The following is an 8,994-nucleotide window of genomic DNA, read 5'->3' as shown; positions in this document are numbered from 1 at the left end:
ATGTGAGAAAGGTCTTTGGCACATTGGGTTCTCGGTTCATTTCAAATCCATTGGACCTGCTTTTGCTGAACTTACTGCTATCAAAGAAGGCTTGCTTATTGCTTGGGAAAGGAAGATCACTCATTTGGATTTGGAGATTGATGCTGTTGCTCTCAAGTACATGCTTGACAATCCAAAGGGATATCAGGATCACCAATTGGCACCTATCCTTACTGATGTTGTCTCTCTCTTAAAAAGGAACTGGTGTGTGACTGTTCTTCATGTGAAACGTGATGCTAACAAGGTTGCTAATGGTCTTGCTGAAATTGGAAGGAAGATATACTACTAGAAAAAGAGTTTATAACGACAAACATTTTCGTCGTTAAAAGGCTTAAAGTTCGTCGTTAAAACTTTTAACGACGAACTTAGTTCGTCGTTGGTTTTGTCGTAACAGCTTCCGACGTTATTGGTTATAACGACGATGTTCGTCGTGAATTTTCAACGACAAAATGTTGTGTTCGTCGTTAATAACGACAAAATCCTTCGTTCGTAGTTAATTTATTACGACGGTTCAATTAGTTGTCGTTATTATGCATGTAATAACGTCAAACAAATAGAAAATAATGACCAACTAAGTTGACGTAACAAAAGGTTCAAATTTTCACCGAAATTTTAATTAGCTTCTAACGACAGTAATATATATTGCTTAACTCATTCAAATGAAAAGGAACACAAAAACTTCATATAAAAATAATATTTTTAGCCAAAAATATGGCAATACAAAATCAAGTTCTCGCTCCATTTCCCTTAATCGTAAGAATTAAAAAAGAAGATCTAGCACTTAGTTCCATTTACATTATCCTAGAAATACATAACTTAACGAATACATATGATTTGGTGTTAACAAAGCTGAGTTTTGTTGATGGCTTGATGAAGAAGCGTCCCTTTTTAAAAATGTACAATACGGAGTACCTACAAAAGGAAAAGGAATTGAAAAATTTAAGTTACAATGTTAACAAAAATAAATGGGAAGATCATATTGTATAGTTCATAACATGTTAAATAATACATCACGTACCCTACTTACTCCTCTGTTTTAAAATTAGCAATTTAAAATGATGCCCAAAAGTTTACAACTTTTCCGCACTTAGAAGTTAAAAAATGTAAGGAATTAAAGGTTCTAAAGAGTGAGTATCAAACCTGAGAAGACATATCTGTTAGTTCCTCATAAGCAAGCATAGCCAGAAACTTTTGCAACACATATACCGATATATGATGGACCATTTACTTGTGAGATTCTTAGCTCCATCATACTTGCATAACTTTGCCCACACATCATGCTCATTATAACAAATTGTTTCTTGTTTAGGTTGCCCCTGTAAGCCTACACGCACACACTAATTAAGCTTCAGCCCATCACAGCAGCTTGCACGCACGTTCGCATGTCTTGCACACATACACAAACCCTCGCATACTCACTCAAAAACACACACATCTGTTATTACTAGTACTAGAAGAGTTCCTCATAAAAAGAGAGGGAGGTTCTAGCCATTGTATGTGCCACTTTATTACATTTTCTAGTAGAAAAAATGAAGTTGCAATCATAAAAACTCCTAGCATATGCAGTAATATCATTTACCATCATCTGCACTCTCGTCGATTCCTTCCTCTTCCCCTGCAACATCAGGACCAGCTGAACAACTTGCACCAACGCACGACCTTCATTCAGCAACCGATTCTCAAGATTCACTTCATTATCTCACAGAATATGAAAACTATATATAGCTAATTCATGCCAAACACGCAACCAGCCTACAATTGCTAGTCTCAAGAGTCAAGATTCATGCCAAACGGCCTACCATTGCTAGTTATTCTACCCTCCACACACTAGCTCCTTCAATCAATAGAACTAAGTTGGGTTTTCATATTGTGCTAATGTTGTTTATGATGGAACTCCCAACGGCACGTGACTAAGCATTAGCTAGCAAGTAAATGATGCTAGTGTTAATGCTGCTTCAATCAATTATTATAATCCATAAACAAGTCTCCATTTATAAAGGAAGTATTCTATTAAGCAGTATTCTATTAAATAAAATGATATACTTAGTCCTAAAGTTGAAATCTTCAGCAATAAATAGTCTTCAATGATACACCCAGGCACACAATTATGGAAAAATCAATTGTTACACCGTCCAAGATTGATTTATTGACTAACTATATGTTAGGTTATGATACATATGACAATACATAAATCATGCGGAAAAACCATAAAGCCATGAAAGCATATTATTTACACATAATCATTTAGCATAGTATAGATGCATACACTTTGTAGCGTGCCTTCCCTAGCTGCGCCCGAACCGAACAAGAACAAGTCTTTAGGACTCCAAGTGTCGTCCCTCCGTAGATAGTCCACAGTACGTCCGGATCCGCCTCAAGATTGACCAACTAGAATCGCCCTTAAGGTGCTTAGGAATTTCGGTTATTATTGTGCAAGAGTGTGGCTGAATTTTCTTTCAAAACTTACCCTTTGAATACTTCAATCGTGCGTATAAATTATGACCCTAGGCCCTTATTTATAGAGGTTTGGAAATGGAATTGGAATCCTAGTAGGATATGATTTAATTAAACTTAGAATCCTACAAGGACTCTATTTAATTAAATAATCCTAATAGGAATAGGAATTTAATCATACATCAAATCCTAATAGTTTTAGGAATTATGCATGGACACAAACACACACACGAGCATGACCCGCAAGCATGCAGGCCATGCCCGCGCACAGCCCACACGCCCACGAAGCCCATGCGAGCTACCGCAGCCCACGAGGCTGCCATGGCCTAAGCTGCGCGCTGGGCCTGCCGCAGCCTTGGGCTGTGTTGTGGCGCGCCATTGCATGCTGGGCGATGGCCTGGCTTCGTGCTGGGCCTTCGTCTGGCAGGCCTCGTCCGATACTTATTCGTACGATACGCTTCCGATAAAATTCCCGGTTTTCGGAATTCATTTCCGATACGAACAATATTTAATATTTCCGATTCCGGAATTAATTTCCGTTTCGAACAAATATTTAATATTTCCGTTTCCGGAATTATTTTCCGATTCCGATAATATTTCCGATTCTGACAATATTTCCGTTTCCGGCAATATTTCCGATTCCGGTAATATTTCCATTTCCGATAATATTTTCCGATACGTACCATGTTTCCATTTCCGGTAACATCTACGACTTGGATAATATTTATATTTCCGATACGATCCATATTTCTGTTTCCGGCAATATCATCGTTTCCGGAGTATTCATTTCTTGCCTGTGACGATCTCAGCTCCCACTGAAACCAAGATCCGTCGATTCCGAATATCCATAGATGGAGTATCTAATGCCAATAAATACTTGATCCGTTTACGTACTATTTGTGTGACCCTACGGGTTCAGTCAAGAGTAAGCTGTGGATTAATATCATTAATTCCACTTGAACTGAAGCGGCCTCTAGCTAGGCATTCAGCTCACTTGATCTCACTGAATTATTAACTTGTTAATTAATACTGAACCGCATTTATTAGACTTAACATTCAATGCATATTTGGACCAAGGGAATTATTTCCTTCACTATATGCAGCAAAATTCTGTTGCAACTAACTATAGTGCAGGGATTTACTTAATCTCTAATGTATGGATTTACTTAATCTCTATTGCAGGGATTTCGAAAGAGCCTGCAGACCTGACTGCACACAAGAGCACGCACAAAACAACCTGCAGAATAACAAGCAGCAGGCCCTGAGTACTTACACGAAAAGGACAATGACGATCAACATAATGCCATAGAAGGGAAACAAAAATCACGAGGGGAGAGAATTTCATGGAGGGCCATGGAGTTAGAGAACATAAGTTAGAAAATTGAAGTAGAGGAGAGAGGTTTCGCAATTAATGAAGGAAGATGGAGGGAAGATTTTAGGTAACCGGTTTTAAAGGTAACCAGTTAACCTAGATTGTTTAAATAAGGGGAAGTAAGTACTTAGGATTATTCTGGGATTATTATTGATTGGGATCATTTTTGGAAGACCATCCGTAGTTGGGATTAATATTGTTAAAATTTTCCAATTTTTAATTCATGTTAACAAAATATATTGCAGGTTAATACTTAATAGTTTTCAATTCATGTTAACAAATATTTATCACAGTTGTTTTTGCAGATTATTGACCTAGATGAAATAATTATAATACCCATCCAATTATCCATCTCATTCATATCAATAAAGAAATTGCAATGTAAAAATAGAGTAATTCAAAAAAACAAAAAGGGTAAAGCATGAGTTACTGACGAGAGATCTGATGTGCTCCCAAAATGAAGGCCTTGAATTTCCTTGAATTTGATTTTCGATGCTCCATTCTTCAGATGTTGGATATCGAGTTGGTTGTTTTTGAACTAATCTATATCATCAAATTATCTATAAAAGTACAAACCCCACTTTAAAATCACAAATTATATAAATAAAATTGTTAGAAGATAAGCTTAATTCAGTAATATAAACCAGAATTATAGCAAATTTTCAGGCCAGATACGAGAGGTATAGCAAATTTTCAGGCCAGGAACCTGATCGAGGGGAAAACTAGGTCTTTACTAGTCTCTCCTAATCAAATAAAAAACCTAAACTAACCACTAAACACAAGTAAAGCGGCAAGTAAAGGTCGAAATCCACAAGGACTAAGGTGCGCTAATTTATGCTAATCGAACAACAAGCTAGGTCGGGATAGGGTTGGAAAAATCAACTAACCAACTAAAAATAAACTAACTACCAAAGGACAAACATGGTCAAGGAATGAGATCAAACACCAACAATAATGAAACAAGTATACAAACAACAATTAAGAATGATGATGCATAAGCAAAGTATGAATGATGCGTTAGTTAGAAATAGATCCCCAAATGAATCCCACCTTGGATCAATTCTTAGAATAGTCAAATGCAAACTCCCGTCCTACACACTACTACCCTTAGGTCACGGTTAAGCACAAACCAAACAAGAGTCAACTTAGGTCACGATCCCTCGATTTTCCTAAAGTCAACTACCCCAAAATCTAAGTCATACACAAGTAGCTAATTTGCATACAACAAAGTTTGAGTATGCTCAAACAAACAATTATTTAATCATGCAACATCAGCAAATTCCAACTCATTTACCCAAATCAATCATTGTTAGGTTTTCACCAAAACCCTAACCAATATACTACTCAATCAACATAAAAACAATAAATTTAAAGACTTTAACACCTAATAACATGATACTAATCAAGAACAACAATTAATCTGAACATGAATCATTAAACTAAACAAAACAATTAAACTAACAAAAGCAATAAATGAAACAATAAATAAAGAAATAAATGAGGAGAGAGATTAAGAAAATCTCATTGATTGTTGATTGAATCTTCAAACCAAATTGTCACCCTTGATTATCAAAATCCCCAATTTCATAATCGATTTCCCTAATTTTCTCTCCATAAACTAATTGTTGAGGCTAACCCTCTCTAAAAAACTAAAACCCTAGAAAAAGAGGAACTAAAACTAAATATGTACATACTCCTTGTCATGACCCAAAAATGGGTATTTATACTCTAAATTAAAAGAGAGAACTAAAGAAGAAGAAAAAAAAATAGAAAATAAAACTCAAAAGAAAACAAAAGAATTAAAAAGAAAATGAAGGAGAAAAGAAAGAAAAAGAAAGGAAAAAAAAAAAAAAAAAAAAAAAAAAACTAAAGAAAACCAAAACCAAAAATATCAGACCCCTTTTCTTCCTCTCCGTGTTCCCTTCCTGTTCCTTTGCTTCGCACCCAACCCCCAAATCAAAATAAGATCAGCCATCCTCCATTCATCAACCATCATCAATCTGTTGCGATTAAAGCGAAAATTAGAACAAACTTATCTGATTCGATGAACTGAACGAAGAACAATTGTTGCGTCGTGGACACCCACTGTCCTAAAAGACGATTCCGCGCTACCTCCCGGTGCAGTAGAACAGAATGCGGTCGCCCTCCAGGATTAGCGCAACTCCGACGTTGTGTGCACTCACAAAGCCGGATGGAGTCAGAACGTATGCCCAAAACCGAGAGCAATTTTGTGTGAGAGTAAGAATGTGTTTTCGTATTTTGTGTGTATGATTTTCTGTGAGAAGGGAACTGAAACTCTGATTTAAATAATTAGAAGGAAAGCATTGCAACAGCCAAAAACGGCTGAGGGAATGAATGTTAATCCAACGGTTACGTAATCAATACAGATTCCCGTAACAATGACTTAAGCAAAACGGTCCAGTTACCAAAAAGAATAGGGTTGACCCACAAAACCCACCCCACGCCCGCGAACCGCATTACCAAGTACCAAGTACCAAGTACCAAGGCCCACGGCCCACGGCCCAAGACCCACAAAACCCACCCCACGCCCGCGAACCGCATTACCAAGTACCAAGTACCAAGTACCAAGTACCAAGTACCAAGTACCAAGTACCAAGTACCAAGTACCAAGTACCAAGTACCAAGTACCAAGTACCAAGTACCAAGTACCAAGGCCCACGGCCCACGGCCCAAGGCCCACGGCCCAAGGCCCACGGCCCGCGCCCGGCCCGGCGCGCGCGCGTGTGTGATGTGTCCACCCATACCATTCTCACACTTTCTTAAACAAGAGTTACACTCATTCCCCAATTAATAAACAAGAGGAATATGAAGAGTTTTTCCAATGTGGGACTCTTGAATTTTCACTCACCCTTTTTTTCTTTGTGTTTCCCAATGAGAATTTCCAACACAATCTTCACCGTCAATCATCAAAATCGCATCATCTTTAATCCTCATCAACGGATCAGAATCAATCATCATCGCCTCACCGTCGATCATCATTATCGACCGTCAATCATTCCGAAGGACCAAATTCGCTGCTCGATTTTCAATTAATTGTAGCCGTCGAGCTTCATTAATTCCGTACAACCAAACGCACTCAAATATTCGACCAAACTCAATGGAGGTTCGGCCGGACCTCAGACTTGCAGGAACTCTAAATTTTCGGTTCGGTCGAACTTAATTCGGGTTCGACCAAACTAATTTCTCTGTTTTTGCTTTGTTCTTTTCTCTGTTTTGTGTGACTTTTTGGGCTGATTTGGTTGCGGTTTTGGCACTGGTTGTGCTCGGCGGTTGCTGCTGCGTTGTTGGAGTGTTGCGAATGTTGGTGTTGTATGGTTGGGTGGCGATGATGGCTGAGAGATGGAGGAGTTGGTGAACGGTGGTTTGCAGCGTTGGGAGGGGAGAGCTGTTGCGGTGGCTGTTGTGTGGTGTAGCGTGTTGCAGGGGGGTGATTGCTTGGTGTTGTTGGGTTGGAGCAGGCTGGCAAGGAAGGTGAGATGAGGTGGTGTAGGATAGGTAGAGTGTAGTGTAGGATAAGGCTTTGCCTTCTTGGTTTGTTGTTCTTAAGGCCGGAGTTGACTTTTCTTGACCCGTATAAGCTTGTATTCCGATCCCCGGATAACATACACCTATACAAATAAAAAAAGAAAATGAAAGAGACCAAAAATATAAAAATTAAATGAAGATAAATAATAATAGTAATAATAATAATAATAAAAAAAAAAATAGAAAATAATAACAAAAACTAAAATAATTAAAATAAAAATCATCGAAACAAAGAAAATAAATAAAGAAAGAAAATAAGACTAAAAACTAAGAATTGCTAAATACGCTAAACTAAGCTATAAATAATCGAAATAAGAAATGAAGTAAAATAAAGACTAAAAATGCTAAAAATAGAATTAAATCGATTCAAATAATGCCTAAATTATTATCCTGTGAGTGACATAAATGTCACTCATCAGAACCCTAATTAAAATTTAGACCAACAAATTTGGAAATTCCACTCTGAATTCGCGAATTAAAAGAACCAGAAAATGGAGAGTAAACGAACCTCGTATGTCAACATACAAAGCAAGGTGGTTTCCGGGACAATCGAGAGTTAACAACATGATCTTCGCAAAGCATTAAAAAAAATCGTGAATTGATGGAATGTTAGGATTAAGATATTATAATTTTATTAAAGAAGAAAATGATGAAAACACACCAGGCGAGGGTTTGAGAAACGGCGCCTTCGCGTGTGTGCACACAGATCCAATTTTCAACCCATCAACTTCTTTTTTTTCCCAGCTCTTCATTTCATTCATCTTTTCTTTTCATTTCACCGACGAACATTAGCAGCAACAAACCAATTTCGCCCTTTTTCTCCTCCTCAAATCTTCATCATTTTCCTAAAATATTGATGGTTTGAAGCAAAGAATAAAAACACAATTGTGAATTGATGGAATGTTATGATTAAGATATTATAATTTTATTAAAGAGGAAGAAGATGAAAACTCACAATGCAAGAGTTTGAGAAACGGCGCCTTTGCAACCTTTTGCAAGGGTTTTAGTCAATTTTCCTCTCTGGTTCAAATATTTTGACATCCCGCTTATAAGTTTATTGGAATTAACGACGAAAAAATATATGTTTTTTTATTTTTAATTTGTAAAATTCAATGCTAACTACAACTAACCGGATTTGCCGTTACTAGTATGGCAAAATATGGCCTCTGTCGACATGTTTTTTATTTTGTCGTTATTAGATTGTCGTTAAAGATAAGAATTCTAGTAGTGTATCAATCCCCAAAGTCTATCATTTCCAACCTCCTTCAAATGTCAGGGAAGATTATGAGCAAGAGATGGCTCCTGTTACTGATTCCTAGTTTCCTCTGGCTTCAAAGCTGCCTGGCTGATGATCCATGTTTATATTGCTAACTCGGCGTATGCTTATTTTGGTTTTTGTTGTAATATATAAACTCTATGTGCGTCTATTTCTGATCAGCCATAGTCTTGATTACGGGTTTTTGAGTTCGACTATAGGCTGCTTTTGATATATTTGTAAAACTCTTATGTTTCACTATGAAGTCTTAGTCACCTCTCTTTAATATATTTCCTATTTCTGCATTAAAAAAAAATCTTCTTTATCC

The 8,994-nt window shown here is 37.2% G+C and overlaps 1 long non-coding RNA gene across 1 annotated transcript; it reads right to left on the bottom strand.

Moving 5' to 3' along the window:
• Positions 1-6,562: 6,562 nt before the first annotated feature.
• Positions 6,563-8,285, bottom strand: LOC130463787 (uncharacterized). Its single transcript, XR_008923931.1, has 3 exons — positions 8,073-8,285; positions 7,920-7,980; positions 6,563-7,494 (listed from the first exon to the last, which is right to left on the bottom strand). It is a non-coding gene; the product is annotated as an uncharacterized lncRNA (long non-coding RNA).
• Between the last annotated feature and the right edge of the window lie 709 nt (positions 8,286-8,994).

Source organism: Spinacia oleracea, chromosome 6, assembly GCF_020520425.1.
Source record: "Spinacia oleracea cultivar Varoflay chromosome 6, BTI_SOV_V1, whole genome shotgun sequence".
Taxonomy (NCBI): domain Eukaryota; kingdom Viridiplantae; phylum Streptophyta; class Magnoliopsida; order Caryophyllales; family Amaranthaceae; genus Spinacia; species Spinacia oleracea.
The sequence above is the reverse complement of the archived record's forward strand: the minus strand, read 5'-3'. Positions and strand labels throughout refer to the sequence as shown.